The sequence below is a fragment of the Procambarus clarkii genome, chromosome 53 (genome assembly GCF_040958095.1).
Source record: "Procambarus clarkii isolate CNS0578487 chromosome 53, FALCON_Pclarkii_2.0, whole genome shotgun sequence".
Lineage (NCBI taxonomy): Eukaryota > Metazoa > Arthropoda > Malacostraca > Decapoda > Cambaridae > Procambarus > Procambarus clarkii.
Window position 1 is genome coordinate 4,878,405 of NC_091202.1, and position 23,525 is coordinate 4,901,929.

The window sequence follows — 23,525 nt, forward strand, 5'->3', positions numbered from 1 at the left end:
AGTTTTGGTCGTTATAATATACAATGGACATGAATACACTGGAGAAAGCGTCTATCAAAGGAGGACAAAGTTAACTCTCCCTCGTTCTATTGGCCACGATTGCATATCACCAGACTTCACCTGACTAGATATAGTATATAATTCCGCATGCGCAACTCATACCTTCACTTGCTTGATCAGTCCTCTCCTGACTGCACTGTTGCCTTACTCTCGCCCGTTGCTGTAGCCATGGTCAAGACAGAGCCATCTGTGGAGATTTTCGTCTTGCCCAACAAGCTTCTGATGATTAAGGAGCAAGTAAGAATAATGGAGCTCTCAGCAGCTAAGATCTCGAAACTCAGGCGTCGCAACAAAGGCTTGCACAGATATTTTATGTTGAGAAACCTCAAAAGAAGAATGCAGCTCGAGTTAGTGAGGGACACAACGAAATTTGCGGAAGACCTATGTAGCGATAATCCTTCCCCGTAGCTGCTTATCACGAGACACGTTAAAATGCACTCCTCAGACATCAACGACCAGTCTCCTTAAGGGACACAGACGAGGACAAATTTGGAATGACCAAAAAATCAATGAATAAATGATCGTAATAAGGTAAATTTGACTGATATTTTTATCGAAACGTTAGTGATAAGACAGCTGGTGTTGTTCATCAGCTATATCTTCCTCATTTTAGGCCCCATTTACATTTTGAAGTTCAGGTTAAAAGAGGACGCTAGGATTTACCAATTGAAGTGTTAGTAATAGGACACCTGGTGTGGTTCTTCAGCTATATCTTACTCTGGATAGGCCCCATTTACATTATGCATTTCAAATTTGGTCCCCATACTATAGTATGGATATAAATTCACTTGAACGTGTCCAACTTAAGATGGCAAAGTTTACTCCCCAAATTAGAAACCTTTAATATGAAGAAAGATTTAACTAAGATAAAATTGTAATCACAGGAAAGGCAAGGAGTTAGGGGTGACATGATAGAGGTTTAGAAGTGGAAAAATGGACATACCAAAGCAAATAATAATAAGGAATTAATAGGTCAACACAACATAGAACTTGCAACAATAGGTATAAATTGAATAAGTTTAGATTCAGGAAAGACCTGGGTAAATACTGGTTCGGTAGCAGTGTTGTTGATTTCTTGAGCAATTTCCGTGTAACATAATAAAAGTAGGATTCATTGATTGTTTCAAGCGAAGGTTAGAAAATCATGTATGAAAAATGTAACCTGGATATAAATAGGATCTGCCTCGAATGGGCCAATAGGCCTTCTGCAGTTCCCTTCATTCTGCCTCATATAGCCAGTAAGTCTTTTGCTTTTACCTTTATTCATATGTTCTAATGCGTACAAGTTCATGAATGAACATAACAAAAGAGATATTACTATTGTATTAAAAGTATCAAGACCAAACAATGTGTATCAATTTAATAAGTTTAGATTTCGGAAATGCCTGGGTAAATACTGGTTCGGTAGCTGTGTTGTTGATTTGTTGAGCAATTTCCGTGTAACATAATAGAAGTAGGATTCCTTGATTGTTTCAAGCGTAGGGTAGAAATTCATATATGAATGATGTAACGTAGAAAATAAATAGGATCTGCCTCGAATGGGCCAATAGGCATTCTGCAGTTCCCTTTATTCTTCCTGATATAGCCAGTAAGCCTTTTGCGTTTACCTTTATTCATATGTTTTAATGAGTACAAGTTCATGAATGGACATAACAAAAGAGATATTACTATTGTATTAAAAGTATCAAGACCAAACAATATGTATCAATTTAATAAGTTTAGATTTCGGAAATGCCTGGGTAAATACTGGTTCGGTAGCAGTGTTGTTGATTTGTTGAGCAATTTCCGTGTAACATAATAGAAGTAGGATTCCTTGATTGTTTCAAGCGTAGGGTAGAAATTCATATATGAATGATGTAACGTCGAAAATAAATAGGATCTGCCTCGAATGGGCCAATAGGCCTTCTGCAGTTCCCTTCATTCTTCCTCATATAGCCAGTAAGCCTTTTGCGTTTACCTTTATACATATGTTCTAATGAGTACAAGTTCATGAATGGACATAACAAAAGAGATATTACTATTGTATTTAAAGTATCAAGACCAAACAATGTGTATCAATTTAATAAGTTTAGATTTAGGAAATGCCTGGGTAAATACTGCATTGGTAACAGGGGTGTTGGTTTGTGGAACCAATTACCGCGTAAGATAAAAGAAGTAGGATCCATTGATTGCTTTCAGCGTAGAATGGACATATATATAAAATTGATTGGGTGGTTATAACAACCTGTCCTCTTAAAAAGAACGTCGCTTTTGGCCGTTTGCCCGTATGGCCTAATTTGGACGTAATTTGAAAATGGAAATAAATTGGGGATTTTTTTCAACAACAGTAAGTTAAGGGTCCTCTGATAGGTTAGGTAGGCAGGAAATTCTCATAAAGTTTCATAACGTTTTGAAAAATGTTAATTTAAAGTGTCCTCTCATAACCTCTGCGCGTACGCCGGACGACTCAAATAGAAAACGGAACAGAACGTCACTTTTGTGAGTCGATTTCACTTCAAATTACGTCCAAATTTGGCCATAGCGCGCATAAGAGCGAAAAATGACGTTATTTTTAAGAGGACGGGTTGGGTTATAAATAGGCAAGGCCTCATATATTCAAATAGGACTTCTGCTCTTACCTTCATTCTTGGGTTCTTACAATAGTACATAGGTAATGATGTTAAAGTTAATGGATATAAGCTTGTTGGTGGTGAGATTGCAAAACTGATCTGAGTAATTACGACCAGTAAGAATGCAATACCAAAAAATTAATGCTTACACAAACAAATCCATAATCGCCGTGATGAGGGTGTACGGAAATGATGGGATCATCCCAGGCGTACGCTCGAACCCTCATCATTCATTGCCCTTGTGGGTTTGTTCATTTGATGCATCGCTCTATTGTGATTTCTGCGTGTATTAATGCATACATGTTTGAAATAGGGAAAAGAGGATACTAAGAACTTTTTTCTCCAAGCGTTAGAAATGAAATACTTATTCTTCGGTAGCAAATTGTTCATGTTATATTTCTGTAGTACAGTTTTGGTCGTTATAATATACAATGGACATGAATACACTGGAGAAAGCGTCTATCAAAGGAGGACAAAGTTAACTCTCCCTCGTTCTATTGGCCACGATTGCATATCACCAGACTTCACCTGACTAGATATAGTATATAATTCCGCATGCGCAACTCATACCTTCACTTGCTTGATCAGTCCTCTCCTGACTGCACTGTTGCCTTACTCTCGCCCGTTGCTGTAGCCATGGTCAAGACAGAGCCATCTGTGGAGATTTTCGTCTTGCCCAACAAGCTTCTGATGATTAAGGAGCAAGTAAGAATAATGGAGCTCTCAGCAGCTAAGATCTCGAAACTCAGGCGTCGCAACAAAGGCTTGCACAGATATTTTATGTTGAGAAACCTCAAAAGAAGAATGCAGCTCGAGTTAGTGAGGGACACAACGAAATTTGCGGAAGACCTATGTAGCGATAATCCTTCCCCGTAGCTGCTTATCACGAGACACGTTAAAATGCACTCCTCAGACATCAACGACCAGTCTCCTTAAGGGACACAGACGAGGACAAATTTGGAATGACCAAAAAATCAATGAATAAATGATCGTAATAAGGTAAATTTGACTGATATTTTTATCGAAACGTTAGTGATAAGACAGCTGGTGTTGTTCATCAGCTATATCTTCCTCATTTTAGGCCCCATTTACATTTTGAAGTTCAGGTTAAAAGAGGACGCTAGGATTTACCAATTGAAGTGTTAGTAATAGGACACCTGGTGTGGTTCTTCAGCTATATCTTACTCTGGATAGGCCCCATTTACATTATGCATTTCAAATTTGGTTCCCATACTATAGTATGGATATAAATTCACTTGAACGTGTCCAACTTAAGATGGCAAAGTTTACTCCCCAAATTAGAAACCTTTAATATGAAGAAAGATTTAACTAAGATAAAATTGTAATCAAAGGAAAGGCAAGGAGTTAGGGGTGACATGATAGAGGTTTATAAGTGGAAAAATGAACATACCAAAGCAAATAATAATAAGGAATTAATAGGTCAACACAACATAGAACTTGCAACAATAGGTATAAATTGAATAAGTTTAGATTCAGGAAAGACCTGGGTAAATACTGGTTCGGTAGCAGTGTTGTTGATTTCTTGAGCAATTTCCGTGTAACATAATAAAAGTAGGATTCATTGATTGTTTCAAGCGAAGGTTAGAAAATCATGTATGAAAAATGTAACCTGGATATAAATAGGATCTGCCTCGAATGGGCCAATAGGCCTTTTGCAGTTCCCTTCATTCCGCCTCATATAGCCAGTAAGTCTTTTGCTTTTACCTTTATTCATATGTTCTAATGCGTACAAGTTCATGAATGAACATAACAAAAGAGATATTACTATTGTATTAAAAGTATCAAGACCAAACAATGTGTATCAATTTAATAAGTTTAGATTTCGGAAATGCCTGGGTAAATACTGGTTCGGTAGCTGTGTTGTTGATTTGTTGAGCAATTTCCGTGTAACATAATAGAAGTAGGATTCCTTGATTGTTTCAAGCGTAGGGTAGAAATTCATATATGAATGATGTAACGTAGAAAATAAATAGGACCTGCCTCGAATGGGCCAATAGGCATTCTGCAGTTCCCTTTATTCTTCCTGATATAGCCAGTAAGCCTTTTGCGTTTACCTTTATTCATATGTTTTAATGAGTACAAGTTCATGAATGGACATAACAAAAGAGATATTACTATTGTATTAAAAGTATCAAGACCAAACAATATGTATCAATTTAATAAGTTTAGATTTCGGAAATGCCTGGGTAAATACTGGTTCGGTAGCAGTGTTGTTGATTTGTTGAGCAATTTCCGTGTAACATAATAGAAGTAGGATTCCTTGATTGTTTCAAGCGTAGGGTAGAAATTCATATATGAATGATGTAACGTCGAAAATAAATAGGATCTGCCTCGAATGGGCCAATAGGCCTTCTGCAGTTCCCTTCATTCTTCCTCATATAGCCAGTAAGCCTTTTGCGTTTACCTTTATACATATGTTCTAATGAGTACAAGTTCATGAATGGACATAACAAAAGAGATATTACTATTGTATTTAAAGTATCAAGACCAAACAATGTGTATCAATTTAATAAGTTTAGATTTAGGAAATGCCTGGGTAAATACTGCATTGGTAACAGGGGTGTTGGTTTGTGGAACCAATTACCGCGTAAGATAAAAGAAGTAGGATCCATTGATTGTTTTCAGCGTAGAATGGACATATATATAAAATTGATTGGGTGGTTATAACAACCTGTCCTCTTAAAAAGAACGTCGCTTTTGGCCGTTTGCCCGTATGGCCGAATTTGGACGTAATTTGAAAATGAAAATAAATTGGGGATTTTTTTCAACAACAGTAAGTTAAGGGTCCTCTGATAGGTTAGGTAGGCAGGAAATTCTCATAAAGTTTCATAACGTTTTGAAAAATGTTAATTTAAAGTGTCCTCTCATAACCTCTGCGCGTACGCCGGACGACTCAAATAGAAAACGGAACAGAACGTCACTTTTGTGAGTCGATTTCACTTCAAATTACGTCCAAATTTGGCCATAGCGCGCATAAGAGCGAAAAATGACGTTATTTTTAAGAGGACGGGTTGGGTTATAAATAGGCAAGGCCTCATATATTCAAATAGGACTTCTGCTCTTACCTTCATTCTTGGGTTCTTACAATAGTACATAGGTAATGATGTTAAAGTTAATGGATATAAGCTTGTTGGTGGTGAGATTGCAAAACTGATCTGAGTAATTACGACCAGTAAGAATGCAATACCAAAAAATTAATGCTTACACAAACAAATCCATAATCGCCGTGATGAGGGTGTACGGAAATGATGGGATCATCCCTCGCGTACGCTCGAACCCTCATCATTCATTGCCCTTGTGGGTTTGTTCATTTGATGCATCGCTCTATTGTGATTTCTGCGTGTATTAATGCATACATGTTTGAAATAGGGAAAAGAGGATACTAAGAACTTTTTTCTCCAAGCGTTAGAAATGAAATACTTATTCTTCGGTAGCAAATTGTTCATGTTATATTTCTGTAGTACAGTTTTGGTCGTTATAATATACAATGGACATGAATACACTGGAGAAAGCGTCTATCAAAGGAGGACAAAGTTAACTCTCCCTCGTTCTATTGGCCACGATTGCATATCACCAGACTTCACCTGACTAGATATAGTATATAATTCCGCATGCGCAACTCATACCTTCACTTGCTTGATCAGTCCTCTCCTGACTGCACTGTTGCCTTACTCTCGCCCGTTGCTGTAGCCATGGTCAAGACAGAGCCATCTGTGGAGATTTTCGTCTTGCCCAACAAGCTTCTGATGATTAAGGAGCAAGTAAGAATAATGGAGCTCTCAGCAGCTAAGATCTCGAAACTCAGGCGTCGCAACAAAGGCTTGCACAGATATTTTATGTTGAGAAACCTCAAAAGAAGAATGCAGCTCGAGTTAGTGAGGGACACAACGAAATTTGCGGAAGACCTATGTAGCGATAATCCTTCCCCGTAGCTGCTTATCACGAGACACGTTAAAATGCACTCCTCAGACATCAACGACCAGTCTCCTTAAGGGACACAGACGAGGACAAATTTGGAATGACCAAAAAATCAATGAATAAATGATCGTAATAAGGTAAATTTGACTGATATTTTTATCGAAACGTTAGTGATAAGACAGCTGGTGTTGTTCATCAGCTATATCTTCCTCATTTTAGGCCCCATTTACATTTTGAAGTTCAGGTTAAAAGAGGACGCTAGGATTTACCAATTGAAGTGTTAGTAATAGGACACCTGGTGTGGTTCTTCAGCTATATCTTACTCTGGATAGGCCCCATTTACATTATGCATTTCAAATTTGGTCCCCATACTATAGTATGGATATAAATTCACTTGAACGTGTCCAACTTAAGATGGCAAAGTTTACTCCCCAAATTAGAAACCTTTAATATGAAGAAAGATTTAACTAAGATAAAATTGTAATCACAGGAAAGGCAAGGAGTTAGGGGTGACATGATAGAGGTTTAGAAGTGGAAAAATGGACATACCAAAGCAAATAATAATAAGGAATTAATAGGTCAACACAACATAGAACTTGCAACAATAGGTATAAATTGAATAAGTTTAGATTCAGGAAAGACCTGGGTAAATACTGGTTCGGTAGCAGTGTTGTTGATTTCTTGAGAAATTTCCGTGTAACATAATAAAAGTAGGATTCATTGATTGTTTCAAGCGAAGGTTAGAAAATCATGTATGAAAAATGTAACCTGGATATAAATAGGATCTGCCTCGAATGGGCCAATAGGCCTTCTGCAGTTCCCTTCATTCTGCCTCATATAGCCAGTAAGTCTTTTGCTTTTACCTTTATTCATATGTTCTAATGCGTACAAGTTCATGAATGAACATAACAAAAGAGATATTACTATTGTATTAAAAGTATCAAGACCAAACAATGTGTATCAATTTAATAAGTTTAGATTTCGGAAATGCCTGGGTAAATACTGGTTCGGTAGCTGTGTTGTTGATTTGTTGAGCAATTTCCGTGTAACATAATAGAAGTAGGATTCCTTGATTGTTTCAAGCGTAGGGTAGAAATTCATATATGAATGATGTAACGTAGAAAATAAATAGGATCTGCCTCGAATGGGCCAATAGGCATTCTGCAGTTCCCTTTATTCTTCCTGATATAGCCAGTAAGCCTTTTGCGTTTACCTTTATTCATATGTTTTAATGAGTACAAGTTCATGAATGGACATAACAAAAGAGATATTACTATTGTATTAAAAGTATCAAGACCAAACAATATGTATCAATTTAATAAGTTTAGATTTCGGAAATGCCTGGGTAAATACTGGTTCGGTAGCAGTGTTGTTGATTTGTTGAGCAATTTCCGTGTAACATAATAGAAGTAGGATTCCTTGATTGTTTCAAGCGTAGGGTAGAAATTCATATATGAATGATGTAACGTCGAAAATAAATAGGATCTGCCTCGAATGGGCCAATAGGCCTTCTGCAGTTCCCTTCATTCTTCCTCATATAGCCAGTAAGCCTTTTGCGTTTACCTTTATACATATGTTCTAATGAGTACAAGTTCATGAATGGACATAACAAAAGAGATATTACTATTGTATTTAAAGTATCAAGACCAAACAATGTGTATCAATTTAATAAGTTTAGATTTAGGAAATGCCTGGGTAAATACTGCATTGGTAACAGGGGTGTTGGTTTGTGGAACCAATTACCGCGTAAGATAAAAGAAGTAGGATCCATTGATTGTTTTCAGCGTAGAATGGACATATATATAAAATTGATTGGGTGGTTATAACAACCTGTCCTCTTAAAAAGAACGTCGCTTTTGGCCGTTTGCCCGTATGGCCTAATTTGGACGTAATTTGAAAATGGAAATAAATTGGGGATTTTTTTCAACAACAGTAAGTTAAGGGTCCTCTGATAGGTTAGGTAGGCAGGAAATTCTCATAAAGTTTCATAACGTTTTGAAAAATGTTAATTTAAAGTGTCCTCTCATAACCTCTGCGCGTACGCCGGACGACTCAAATAGAAAACGGAACAGAACGTCACTTTTGTGAGTCGATTTCACTTCAAATTACGTCCAAATTTGGCCATAGCGCGCATAAGAGCGAAAAATGACGTTATTTTTAAGAGGACGGGTTGGGTTATAAATAGGCAAGGCCTCATATATTCAAATAGGACTTCTGCTCTTACCTTCATTCTTGGGTTCTTACAATAGTACATAGGTAATGATGTTAAAGTTAATGGATATAAGCTTGTTGGTGGTGAGATTGCAAAACTGATCTGAGTAATTACGACCAGTAAGAATGCAATACCAAAAAATTAATGCTTACACAAACAAATCCATAATCGCCGTGATGAGGGTGTACGGAAATGATGGGATCATCCCAGGCGTACGCTCGAACCCTCATCATTCATTGCCCTTGTGGGTTTGTTCATTTGATGCATCGCTCTATTGTGATTTCTGCGTGTATTAATGCATACATGTTTGAAATAGGGAAAAGAGGATACTAAGAACTTTTTTCTCCAAGCGTTAGAAATGAAATACTTATTCTTCGGTAGCAAATTGTTCATGTTATATTTCTGTAGTACAGTTTTGGTCGTTATAATATACAATGGACATGAATACACTGGAGAAAGCGTCTATCAAAGGAGGACAAAGTTAACTCTCCCTCGTTCTATTGGCCACGATTGCATATCACCAGACTTCACCTGACTAGATATAGTATATAATTCCGCATGCGCAACTCATACCTTCACTTGCTTGATCAGTCCTCTCCTGACTGCACTGTTGCCTTACTCTCGCCCGTTGCTGTAGCCATGGTCAAGACAGAGCCATCTGTGGAGATTTTCGTCTTGCCCAACAAGCTTCTGATGATTAAGGAGCAAGTAAGAATAATGGAGCTCTCAGCAGCTAAGATCTCGAAACTCAGGCGTCGCAACAAAGGCTTGCACAGATATTTTATGTTGAGAAACCTCAAAAGAAGAATGCAGCTCGAGTTAGTGAGGGACACAACGAAATTTGCGGAAGACCTATGTAGCGATAATCCTTCCCCGTAGCTGCTTATCACGAGACACGTTAAAATGCACTCCTCAGACATCAACGACCAGTCTCCTTAAGGGACACAGACGAGGACAAATTTGGAATGACCAAAAAATCAATGAATAAATGATCGTAATAAGGTAAATTTGACTGATATTTTTATCGAAACGTTAGTGATAAGACAGCTGGTGTTGTTCATCAGCTATATCTTCCTCATTTTAGGCCCCATTTACATTTTGAAGTTCAGGTTAAAAGAGGACGCTAGGATTTACCAATTGAAGTGTTAGTAATAGGACACCTGGTGTGGTTCTTCAGCTATATCTTACTCTGGATAGGCCCCATTTACATTATGCATTTCAAATTTGGTTCCCATACTATAGTATGGATATAAATTCACTTGAACGTGTCCAACTTAAGATGGCAAAGTTTACTCCCCAAATTAGAAACCTTTAATATGAAGAAAGATTTAACTAAGATAAAATTGTAATCAAAGGAAAGGCAAGGAGTTAGGGGTGACATGATAGAGGTTTATAAGTGGAAAAATGAACATACCAAAGCAAATAATAATAAGGAATTAATAGGTCAACACAACATAGAACTTGCAACAATAGGTATAAATTGAATAAGTTTAGATTCAGGAAAGACCTGGGTAAATACTGGTTCGGTAGCAGTGTTGTTGATTTCTTGAGCAATTTCCGTGTAACATAATAAAAGTAGGATTCATTGATTGTTTCAAGCGAAGGTTAGAAAATCATGTATGAAAAATGTAACCTGGATATAAATAGGATCTGCCTCGAATGGGCCAATAGGCCTTTTGCAGTTCCCTTCATTCCGCCTCATATAGCCAGTAAGTCTTTTGCTTTTACCTTTATTCATATGTTCTAATGCGTACAAGTTCATGAATGAACATAACAAAAGAGATATTACTATTGTATTAAAAGTATCAAGACCAAACAATGTGTATCAATTTAATAAGTTTAGATTTCGGAAATGCCTGGGTAAATACTGGTTCGGTAGCTGTGTTGTTGATTTGTTGAGCAATTTCCGTGTAACATAATAGAAGTAGGATTCCTTGATTGTTTCAAGCGTAGGGTAGAAATTCATATATGAATGATGTAACGTAGAAAATAAATAGGACCTGCCTCGAATGGGCCAATAGGCATTCTGCAGTTCCCTTTATTCTTCCTGATATAGCCAGTAAGCCTTTTGCGTTTACCTTTATTCATATGTTTTAATGAGTACAAGTTCATGAATGGACATAACAAAAGAGATATTACTATTGTATTAAAAGTATCAAGACCAAACAATATGTATCAATTTAATAAGTTTAGATTTCGGAAATGCCTGGGTAAATACTGGTTCGGTAGCAGTGTTGTTGATTTGTTGAGCAATTTCCGTGTAACATAATAGAAGTAGGATTCCTTGATTGTTTCAAGCGTAGGGTAGAAATTCATATATGAATGATGTAACGTCGAAAATAAATAGGATCTGCCTCGAATGGGCCAATAGGCCTTCTGCAGTTCCCTTCATTCTTCCTCATATAGCCAGTAAGCCTTTTGCGTTTACCTTTATACATATGTTCTAATGAGTACAAGTTCATGAATGGACATAACAAAAGAGATATTACTATTGTATTTAAAGTATCAAGACCAAACAATGTGTATCAATTTAATAAGTTTAGATTTAGGAAATGCCTGGGTAAATACTGCATTGGTAACAGGGGTGTTGGTTTGTGGAACCAATTACCGCGTAAGATAAAAGAAGTAGGATCCATTGATTGTTTTCAGCGTAGAATGGACATATATATAAAATTGATTGGGTGGTTATAACAACCTGTCCTCTTAAAAAGAACGTCGCTTTTGGCCGTTTGCCCGTATGGCCGAATTTGGACGTAATTTGAAAATGAAAATAAATTGGGGATTTTTTTCAACAACAGTAAGTTAAGGGTCCTCTGATAGGTTAGGTAGGCAGGAAATTCTCATAAAGTTTCATAACGTTTTGAAAAATGTTAATTTAAAGTGTCCTCTCATAACCTCTGCGCGTACGCCGGACGACTCAAATAGAAAACGGAACAGAACGTCACTTTTGTGAGTCGATTTCACTTCAAATTACGTCCAAATTTGGCCATAGCGCGCATAAGAGCGAAAAATGACGTTATTTTTAAGAGGACGGGTTGGGTTATAAATAGGCAAGGCCTCATATATTCAAATAGGACTTCTGCTCTTACCTTCATTCTTGGGTTCTTACAATAGTACATAGGTAATGATGTTAAAGTTAATGGATATAAGCTTGTTGGTGGTGAGATTGCAAAACTGATCTGAGTAATTACGACCAGTAAGAATGCAATACCAAAAAATTAATGCTTACACAAACAAATCCATAATCGCCGTGATGAGGGTGTACGGAAATGATGGGATCATCCCTGGCGTACGCTCGAACCCTCATCATTCATTGCCCTTGTGGGTTTGTTCATTTGATGCATCGCTCTATTGTGATTTCTGCGTGTATTAATGCATACATGTTTGAAATAGGGAAAAGAGGATACTAAGAACTTTTTTCTCCAAGCGTTAGAAATGAAATACTTATTCTTCGGTAGCAAATTGTTCATGTTATATTTCTGTAGTACAGTTTTGGTCGTTATAATATACAATGGACATGAATACACTGGAGAAAGCGTCTATCAAAGGAGGACAAAGTTAACTCTCCCTCGTTCTATTGGCCACGATTGCATATCACCAGACTTCACCTGACTAGATATAGTATATAATTCCGCATGCGCAACTCATACCTTCACTTGCTTGATCAGTCCTCTCCTGACTGCACTGTTGCCTTACTCTCGCCCGTTGCTGTAGCCATGGTCAAGACAGAGCCATCTGTGGAGATTTTCGTCTTGCCCAACAAGCTTCTGATGATTAAGGAGCAAGTAAGAATAATGGAGCTCTCAGCAGCTAAGATCTCGAAACTCAGGCGTCGCAACAAAGGCTTGCACAGATATTTTATGTTGAGAAACCTCAAAAGAAGAATGCAGCTCGAGTTAGTGAGGGACACAACGAAATTTGCGGAAGACCTATGTAGCGATAATCCTTCCCCGTAGCTGCTTATCACGAGACACGTTAAAATGCACTCCTCAGACATCAACGCTTACACAAACAAATCCATAATCGCCGTGATGAGGGTGTACGGAAATGATGGGATCATCCCTGGCGTACGCTCGAACCCTCATCATTCATTGCCCTTGTGGGTTTGTTCATTTGATGCATCGCTCTATTGTGATTTCTGCGTGTATTAATGCATACATGTTTGAAATAGGGAAAAGAGGATACTAAGAACTTTTTTCTCCAAGCGTTAGAAATGAAATACTTATTCTTCGGTAGCAAATTGTTCATGTTATATTTCTGTAGTACAGTTTTGGTCGTTATAATATACAATGGACATGAATACACTGGAGAAAGCGTCTATCAAAGGAGGACAAAGTTAACTCTCCCTCGTTCTATTGGCCACGATTGCATATCACCAGACTTCACCTGACTAGATATAGTATATAATTCCGCATGCGCAACTCATACCTTCACTTGCTTGATCAGTCCTCTCCTGACTGCACTGTTGCCTTACTCTCGCCCGTTGCTGTAGCCATGGTCAAGACAGAGCCATCTGTGGAGATTTTCGTCTTGCCCAACAAGCTTCTGATGATTAAGGAGCAAGTAAGAATAATGGAGCTCTCAGCAGCTAAGATCTCGAAACTCAGGCGTCGCAACAAAGGCTTGCACAGATATTTTATGTTGAGAAACCTCAAAAGAAGAATGCAGCTCGAGTTAGTGAGGGACACAACGAAATTTGCGGAAGACCTATGTAGCGATAATCCTTCCCCGTAGCTGCTTATCACGAGACACGTTAAAATGCACTCCTCAGACATCAACGACCAGTCTCCTTAAGGGACACAGACGAGGACAAATTTGGAATGACCAAAAAATCAATGAATAAATGATCGTAATAAGGTAAATTTGACTGATATTTTTATCGAAACCTTAGTGATAAGACAGCTGGTGTTGTTCATCAGCTATATCTTCCTCATTTTAGGCCCCATTTACATTTTGAAGTTCAGGTTAAAAGAGGACGCTAGGATTTACCAATTGAAGTGTTAGTAATAGGACACCTGGTGTGGTTCTTCAGCTATATCTTACTCTGGATAGGCCCCATTTACATTATGCATTTCAAATTTGGTCCCCATACTATAGTATGGATATAAATTCACTTGAACGTGTCCAACTTAAGATGGCAAAGTTTACTCCCCAAATTAGAAACCTTTAATATGAAGAAAGATTTAACTAAGATAAAATTGTAATCACAGGAAAGGCAAGGAGTTAGGGGTGACATGATAGAGGTTTATAAGTGGAAAAATGAACATACCAAAGCAAATAATAATAAGGAATTAATAGGTCAACACAACATAGAACTTGCAACAATAGGTATAAATTGAATAAGTTTAGATTCAGGAAAGACCTGGGTAAATACTGGTTCGGTAGCAGTGTTGTTGATTTCTTGAGCAATTTCCGTGTAACATAATAAAAGTAGGATTCATTGATTGTTTCAAGCGAAGGTTAGAAAATCATGTATGAAAAATGTAACCTGGATATAAATAGGATCTGCCTCGAATGGGCCAATAGGCCTTTTGCAGTTCCCTTCATTCCGCCTCATATAGCCAGTAAGTCTTTTGCTTTTACCTTTATTCATATGTTCTAATGCGTACAAGTTCATGAATGAACATAACAAAAGAGATATTACTATTGTATTAAAAGTATCAAGACCAAACAATGTGTATCAATTTAATAAGTTTAGATTTCGGAAATGCCTGGGTAAATACTGGTTCGGTAGCTGTGTTGTTGATTTGTTGAGCAATTTCCGTGTAACATAATAGAAGTAGGATTCCTTGATTGTTTCAAGCGTAGGGTAGAAATTCATATATGAATGATGTAACGTAGAAAATAAATAGGATCTGCCTCGAATGGGCCAATAGGCATTCTGCAGTTCCCTTTATTCTTCCTGATATAGCCAGTAAGCCTTTTGCGTTTACCTTTATTCATATGTTTTAATGAGTACAAGTTCATGAATGGACATAACAAAAGAGATATTACTATTGTATTAAAAGTATCAAGACCAAACAATATGTATCAATTTAATAAGTTTAGATTTCGGAAATGCCTGGGTAAATACTGGTTCGGTAGCAGTGTTGTTGATTTGTTGAGCAATTTCCGTGTAACATAATAGAAGTAGGATTCCTTGATTGTTTCAAGCGTAGGGTAGAAATTCATATATGAATGATGTAACGTCGAAAATAAATAGGATCTGCCTCGAATGGGCCAATAGGCCTTCTGCAGTTCCCTTCATTCTTCCTCATATAGCCAGTAAGCCTTTTGCGTTTACCTTTATACATATGTTCTAATGAGTACAAGTTCATGAATGGACATAACAAAAGAGATATTACTATTGTATTTAAAGTATCAAGACCAAACAATGTGTATCAATTTAATAAGTTTAGATTTAGGAAATGCCTGGGTAAATACTGCATTGGTAACAGGGGTGTTGGTTTGTGGAACCAATTACCGCGTAAGATAAAAGAAGTAGGATCCATTGATTGTTTTCAGCGTAGAATGGACATATATATAAAATTGATTGGGTGGTTATAACAACCTGTCCTCTTAAAAAGAACGTCGCTTTTGGCCGTTTGCCCGTATGGCCTAATTTGGACGTAATTTGAAAATGGAAATAAATTGGGGATTTTTTTCAACAACAGTAAGTTAAGGGTCCTCTGATAGGTTAGGTAGGCAGGAAATTCTCATAAAGTTTCATAACGTTTTGAAAAATGTTAATTTAAAGTGTCCTCTCATAACCTCTGCGCGTACGCCGGACGACTCAAATAGAAAACGGAACAGAACGTCACTTTTGTGAGTCGATTTCACTTCAAATTACGTCCAAATTTGGCCATAGCGCGCATAAGAGCGAAAAATGACGTTATTTTTAAGAGGACGGGTTGGGTTATAAATAGGCAAGGCCTCATATATTCAAATAGGACTTCTGCTCTTACCTTCATTCTTGGGTTCTTACAATAGTACATAGGTAATGATGTTAAAGTTAATGGATATAAGCTTGTTGGTGGTGAGATTGCAAAACTGATCTGAGTAATTACGACCAGTAAGAATGCAATACCAAAAAATTAATGCTTACACAAACAAATCCATAATCGCCGTGATGAGGGTGTACGGAAATGATGGGATCATCCCAGGCGTACGCTCGAACCCTCATCATTCATTGCCCTTGTGGGTTTGTTCATTTGATGCATCGCTCTATTGTGATTTCTGCGTGTATTAATGCATACATGTTTGAAATAGGGAAAAGAGGATACTAAGAACTTTTTTCTCCAAGCGTTAGAAATGAAATACTTATTCTTCGGTAGCAAATTGTTCATGTTATATTTCTGTAGTACAGTTTTGGTCGTTATAATATACAATGGACATGAATACACTGGAGAAAGCGTCTATCAAAGGAGGACAAAGTTAACTCTCCCTCGTTCTATTGGCCACGATTGCATATCACCAGACTTCACCTGACTAGATATAGTATATAATTCCGCATGCGCAACTCATACCTTCACTTGCTTGATCAGTCCTCTCCTGACTGCACTGTTGCCTTACTCTCGCCCGTTGCTGTAGCCATGGTCAAGACAGAGCCATCTGTGGAGATTTTCGTCTTGCCCAACAAGCTTCTGATGATTAAGGAGCAAGTAAGAATAATGGAGCTCTCAGCAGCTAAGATCTCGAAACTCAGGCGTCGCAACAAAGGCTTGCACAGATATTTTATGTTGAGAAACCTCAAAAGAAGAATGCAGCTCGAGTTAGTGAGGGACACAACGAAATTTGCGGAAGACCTATGTAGCGATAATCCTTCCCCGTAGCTGCTTATCACGAGACACGTTAAAATGCACTCCTCAGACATCAACGACCAGTCTCCTTAAGGGACACAGACGAGGACAAATTTGGAATGACCAAAAAATCAATGAATAAATGATCGTAATAAGGTAAATTTGACTGATATTTTTATCGAAACGTTAGTGATAAGACAGCTGGTGTTGTTCATCAGCTATATCTTCCTCATTTTAGGCCCCATTTACATTTTGAAGTTCAGGTTAAAAGAGGACGCTAGGATTTACCAATTGAAGTGTTAGTAATAGGACACCTGGTGTGGTTCTTCAGCTATATCTTACTCTGGATAGGCCCCATTTACATTATGCATTTCAAATTTGGTCCCCATACTATAGTATGGATATAAATTCACTTGAACGTGTCCAACTTAAGATGGCAAAGTTTACTCCCCAAATTAGAAACCTTTAATATGAAGAAAGATTTAACTAAGATAAAATTGTAATCAAAGGAAAGGCAAGGAGTTAGGGGTGACATGATAGAGGTTTATAAGTGGAAAAATGAACATACCAAAGCAAATAATAATAAGGAATTAATAGGTCAACACAACATAGAACTTGCAACAATAGGTATAAATTGAATAAGTTTAGATTCAGGAAAGACCTGGGTAAATACTGGTTCGGTAGCAGTGTTGTTGATTTCTTGAGCAATTTCCGTGTAACATAATAAAAGTAGGATTCATTGATTGTTTCAAGCGAAGGTTAGAAAATCATGTATGAAAAATGTAACCTGGATATAAATAGGATCTGCCTCGAATGGGCCAATAGGCCTTTTGCAGTTCCCTTCATTCCGCCTCATATAGCCAGTAAGTCTTTTGCTTTTACCTTTATTCATATGTTCTAATGCGTACAAGTTCATGAATGAACATAACAAAAGAGATATTACTATTGTATTAAAAGTATCAAGACCAAACAATGTGTATCAATTTAATAAGTTTAGATTTCGGAAATGCCTGGGTAAATACTGGTTCGGTAGCTGTGTTGTTGATTTGTTGAGCAATTTCCGTGTAACATAATAGAAGTAGGATTCCTTGATTGTTTCAAGCGTAGGGTAGAAATTCATATATGAATGATGTAACGTAGAAAATAAATAGGACCTGCCTCGAATGGGCCAATAGGCATTCTGCAGTTCCCTTTATTCTTCCTGATATAGCCAGTAAGCCTTTTGCGTTTACCTTTATTTATATGTTTTAATGAGTACAAGTTCATGAATGGACATAACAAAAGAGATATTACTATTGTATTAAAAGTATCAAGACCAAACAATATGTATCAATTTAATAAGTTTAGATTTCGGAAATGCCTGGGTAAATACTGGTTCGGTAGCAGTGTTGTTGATTTGTTGAGCAATTTCCGTGTAACATAATAGAAGTAGGATTCCTTGATTGTTTCAAGCGTAGGGTAGAAATTCATATATGAATGATGTAACGTCGAAAATAAATAGGATCTGCCTCGAATGGGCCAATAGGCCTTCTGCAGTTCCCTTCATTCTTCCTCATATAGCCAGTAAGCCTTTTGCGTTTACCTTTATACATATGTTCTAATGAGTACAAGTTCATGAATGGACATAACAAAAGAGATATTACTATTGTATTTAAAGTATCAAGACCAAACAATGTGTATCAATTTAATAAGTTTAGATTTAGGAAATGCCTGGGTAAATACTGCATTGGTAACAGGGGTGTTGGTTTGTGGAACCAATTACCGCGTAAGATAAAAGAAGTAGGATCCATTGATTGTTTTCAGCGTAGAATGGACATATATATAAAATTGATTGGGTGGTTATAACAACCTGTCCTCTTAAAAAGAACGTCGCTTTTGGCCGTTTGCCCGTATGGCCGAATTTGGACGTAATTTGAAAATGAAAATAAATTGGGGATTTTTTTCAACAACAGTAAGTTAAGGGTCCTCTGATAGGTTAGGTAGGCAGGAAATTCTCATAAAGTTTCATAACGTTTTGAAAAATGTTAATTTAAAGTGTCCTCTCATAACCTCTGCGCGTACGCCGGACGACTCAAATAGAAAACGGAACAGAACGTCACTTTTGTGAGTCGATTTCACTTCAAATTACGTCCAAATTTGGCCATAGCGCGCATAAGAGCGAAAAATGACGTTATTTTTAAGAGGACGGGTTGGGTTATAAATAGGCAAGGCCTCATATATTCAAATAGGACTTCTGCTCTTACCTTCATTCTTGGGTTCTTACAATAGTACATAGGTAATGATGTTAAAGTTAATGGATATAAGCTTGTTGGTGGTGAGATTGCAAAACTGATCTGAGTAATTACGACCAGTAAGAATGCAATACCAAAAAATTAATGCTTACACAAACAAATCCATAATCGCCGTGATGAGGGTGTACGGAAATGATGGGATCATCCCTGGCGTACGCTCGAACCCTCATCATTCATTGCCCTTGTGGGTTTGTTCATTTGATGCATCGCTCTATTGTGATTTCTGCGTGTATTAATGCATACATGTTTGAAATAGGGAAAAGAGGATACTAAGAACTTTTTTCTCCAAGCGTTAGAAATGAAATACTTATTCTTCGGTAGCAAATTGTTCATGTTATATTTCTGTAGTACAGTTTTGGTCGTTATAATATACAATGGACATGAATACACTGGAGAAAGCGTCTATCAAAGGAGGACAAAGTTAACTCTCCCTCGTTCTATTGGCCACGATTGCATATCACCAGACTTCACCTGACTAGATATAGTATATAATTCCGCATGCGCAACTCATACCTTCACTTGCTTGATCAGTCCTCTCCTGACTGCACTGTTGCCTTACTCTCGCCCGTTGCTGTAGCCATGGTCAAGACAGAGCCATCTGTGGAGATTTTCGTCTTGCCCAACAAGCTTCTGATGATTAAGGAGCAAGTAAGAATAATGGAGCTCTCAGCAGCTAAGATCTCGAAACTCAGGCGTCGCAACAAAGGCTTGCACAGATATTTTATGTTGAGAAACCTCAAAAGAAGAATGCAGCTCGAGTTAGTGAGGGACACAACGAAATTTGCGGAAGACCTATGTAGCGATAATCCTTCCCCGTAGCTGCTTATCACGAGACACGTTAAAATGCACTCCTCAGACATCAACGACCAGTCTCCTTAAGGGACACAGACGAGGACAAATTTGGAATGACCAAAAAATCAATGAATAAATGATCGTAATAAGGTAAATTTGACTGATATTTTTATCGAAACGTTAGTGATAAGACAGCTGGTGTTGTTCATCAGCTATATCTTCCTCATTTTAGGCCCCATTTACATTTTGAAGTTCAGGTTAAAAGAGGACGCTAGGATTTACCAATTGAAGTGTTAGTAATAGGACACCTGGTGTGGTTCTTCAGCTATATCTTACTCTGGATAGGCCCCATTTACATTATGCATTTCAAATTTGGTCCCCATACTATAGTATGGATATAAATTCACTTGAACGTGTCCAACTTAAGATGGCAAAGTTTACTCCCCAAATTAGAAACCTTTAATATGAAGAAAGATTTAACTAAGATAAAATTGTAATCAAAGGAAAGGCAAGGAGTTAGGGGTGACATGATAGAGGTTTATAAGTGGAAAAATGAACATACCAAAGCAAATAATAATAAGGAATTAATAGGTCAACACAACATAGAACTTGCAACAATAGGTATAAATTGAATAAGTTTAGATTCAGGAAAGACCTGGGTAAATACTGGTTCGGTAGCAGTGTTGTTGATTTCTTGAGCAATTTCCGTGTAACATAATAAAAGTAGGATTCATTGATTGTTTCAAGCGAAGGTTAGAAAATCATGTATGAAAAATGTAACCTGGATATAAATAGGATCTGCCTCGAATGGGCCAATAGGCCTTTTGCAGTTCCCTTCATTCCGCCTCATATAGCCAGTAAGTCTTTTGCTTTTACCTTTATTCATATGTTCTAATGCGTACAAGTTCATGAATGAACATAACAAAAGAGATATTACTATTGTATTAAAAGTATCAAGACCAAACAATGTGTATCAATTTAATAAGTTTAGATTTCGGAAATGCCTGGGTAAATACTGGTTCGGTAGCTGTGTTGTTGATTTGTTGAGCAATTTCCGTGTAACATAATAGAAGTAGGATTCCTTGATTGTTTCAAGCGTAGGGTAGAAATTCATATATGAATGATGTAACGTAGAAAATAAATAGGACCTGCCTCGAATGGGCCAATAGGCATTCTGCAGTTCCCTTTATTCTTCCTGATATAGCCAGTAAGCCTTTTGCGTTTACCTTTATTCATATGTTTTAATGAGTACAAGTTCATGAATGGACATAACAAAAGAGATATTACTATTGTATTAAAAGTATCAAGACCAAACAATATGTATCAATTTAATAAGTTTAGATTTCGGAAATGCCTGGGTAAATACTGGTTCGGTAGCAGTGTTGTTGATTTGTTGAGCAATTTCCGTGTAACATAATAGAAGTAGGATTCCTTGATTGTTTCAAGCGTAGGGTAGAAATTCATATATGAATGATGTAACGTCGAAAATAAATAGGATCTGCCTCGAATGGGCCAATAGGCCTTCTGCAGTTCCCTTCATTCTTCCTCATATAGCCAGTAAGCCTTTTGCGTTTACCTTTATACATATGTTCTAATGAGTACAAGTTCATGAATGGACATAACAAAAGAGATATTACTATTGTATTTAAAGTATCAAGACCAAACAATGTGTATCAATTTAATAAGTTTAGATTTAGGAAATGCCTGGGTAAATACTGCATTGGTAACAGGGGTGTTGGTTTGTGGAACCAATTACCGCGTAAGATAAAAGAAGTAGGATCCATTGATTGTTTTCAGCGTAGAATGGACATATATATAAAATTGATTGGGTGGTTATAACAACCTGTCCTCTTAAAAAGAACGTCGCTTTTGGCCGTTTGCCCGTATGGCCGAATTTGGACGTAATTTGAAAATGAAAATAAATTGGGGATTTTTTTCAACAACAGTAAGTTAAGGGTCCTCTGATAGGTTAGGTAGGCAGGAAATTCTCATAAAGTTTCATAACGTTTTGAAAAATGTTAATTTAAAGTGTCCTCTCATAACCTCTGCGCGTACGCCGGACGACTCAAATAGAAAACGGAACAGAACGTCACTTTTGTGAGTCGATTTCACTTCAAATTACGTCCAAATTTGGCCATAGCGCGCATAAGAGCGAAAAATGACGTTATTTTTAAGAGGACGGGTTGGGTTATAAATAGGCAAGGCCTCATATATTCAAATAGGACTTCTGCTCTTACCTTCATTCTTGGGTTCTTACAATAGTACATAGGTAATGATGTTAAAGTTAATGGATATAAGCTTGTTGGTGGTGAGATTGCAAAACTGATCTGAGTAATTACGACCAGTAAGAATGCAATACCAAAAAATTAATGCTTACACAAACAAATCCATAATCGCCGTGATGAGGGTGTACGGAAATGATGGGATCATCCCAGGCGTACGCTCGAACCCTCATCATTCATTGCCCTTGTGGGTTTGTTCATTTGATGCATCGCTCTATTGTGATTTCTGCGTGTATTAATGCATACATGTTTGAAATAGGGAAAAGAGGATACTAAGAACTTTTTTCTCCAAGCGTTAGAAATGAAATACTTATTCTTCGGTAGCAAATTGTTCATGTTATATTTCTGTAGTACAGTTTTGGTCGTTATAATATACAATGGACATGAATACACTGGAGAAAGCGTCTATCAAAGGAGGACAAAGTTAACTCTCCCTCGTTCTATTGGCCACGATTGCATATCACCAGACTTCACCTGACTAGATATAGTATATAATTCCGCATGCGCAACTCATACCTTCACTTGCTTGATCAGTCCTCTCCTGACTGCACTGTTGCCTTACTCTCGCCCGTTGCTGTAGCCATGGTCAAGACAGAGCCATCTGTGGAGATTTTCGTCTTGCCCAACAAGCTTCTGATGATTAAGGAGCAAGTAAGAATAATGGAGCTCTCAGCAGCTAAGATCTCGAAACTCAGGCGTCGCAACAAAGGCTTGCACAGATATTTTATGTTGAGAAACCTCAAAAGAAGAATGCAGCTCGAGTTAGTGAGGGACACAACGAAATTTGCGGAAGACCTATGTAGCGATAATCCTTCCCCGTAGCTGCTTATCACGAGACACGTTAAAATGCACTCCTCAGACATCAACGACCAGTCTCCTTAAGGGACACAGACGAGGACAAATTTGGAATGACCAAAAAATCAATGAATAAATGATCGTAATAAGGTAAATTTGACTGATATTTTTATCGAAACCTTAGTGATAAGACAGCTGGTGTTGTTCATCAGCTATATCTTCCTCATTTTAGGCCCCATTTACATTTTGAAGTTCAGGTTAAAAGAGGACGCTAGGATTTACCAATTGAAGTGTTAGTAATAGGACACCTGGTGTGGTTCTTCAGCTATATCTTACTCTGGATAGGCCCCATTTACATTATGCATTTCAAATTTGGTCCCCATACTATAGTATGGATATAAATTCACTTGAACGTGTCCAACTTAAGATGGCAAAGTTTACTCCCCAAATTAGAAACCTTTAATATGAAGAAAGATTTAACTAAGATAAAATTGTAATCAAAGGAAAGGCAAGGAGTTAGGGGTGACATGATAGAGGTTTATAAGTGGAAAAATGAACATACCAAAGCAAATAATAATAAGGAATTAATAGGTCAACACAACATAGAACTTGCAACAATAGGTATAAATTGAATAAGTTTAGATTCAGGAAAGACCTGGGTAAATACTGGTTCGGTAGCAGTGTTGTTGATTTCTTGAGCAATTTCCGTGTAACATAATAAAAGTAGGATTCATTGATTGTTTCAAGCGAAGGTTAGAAAATCATGT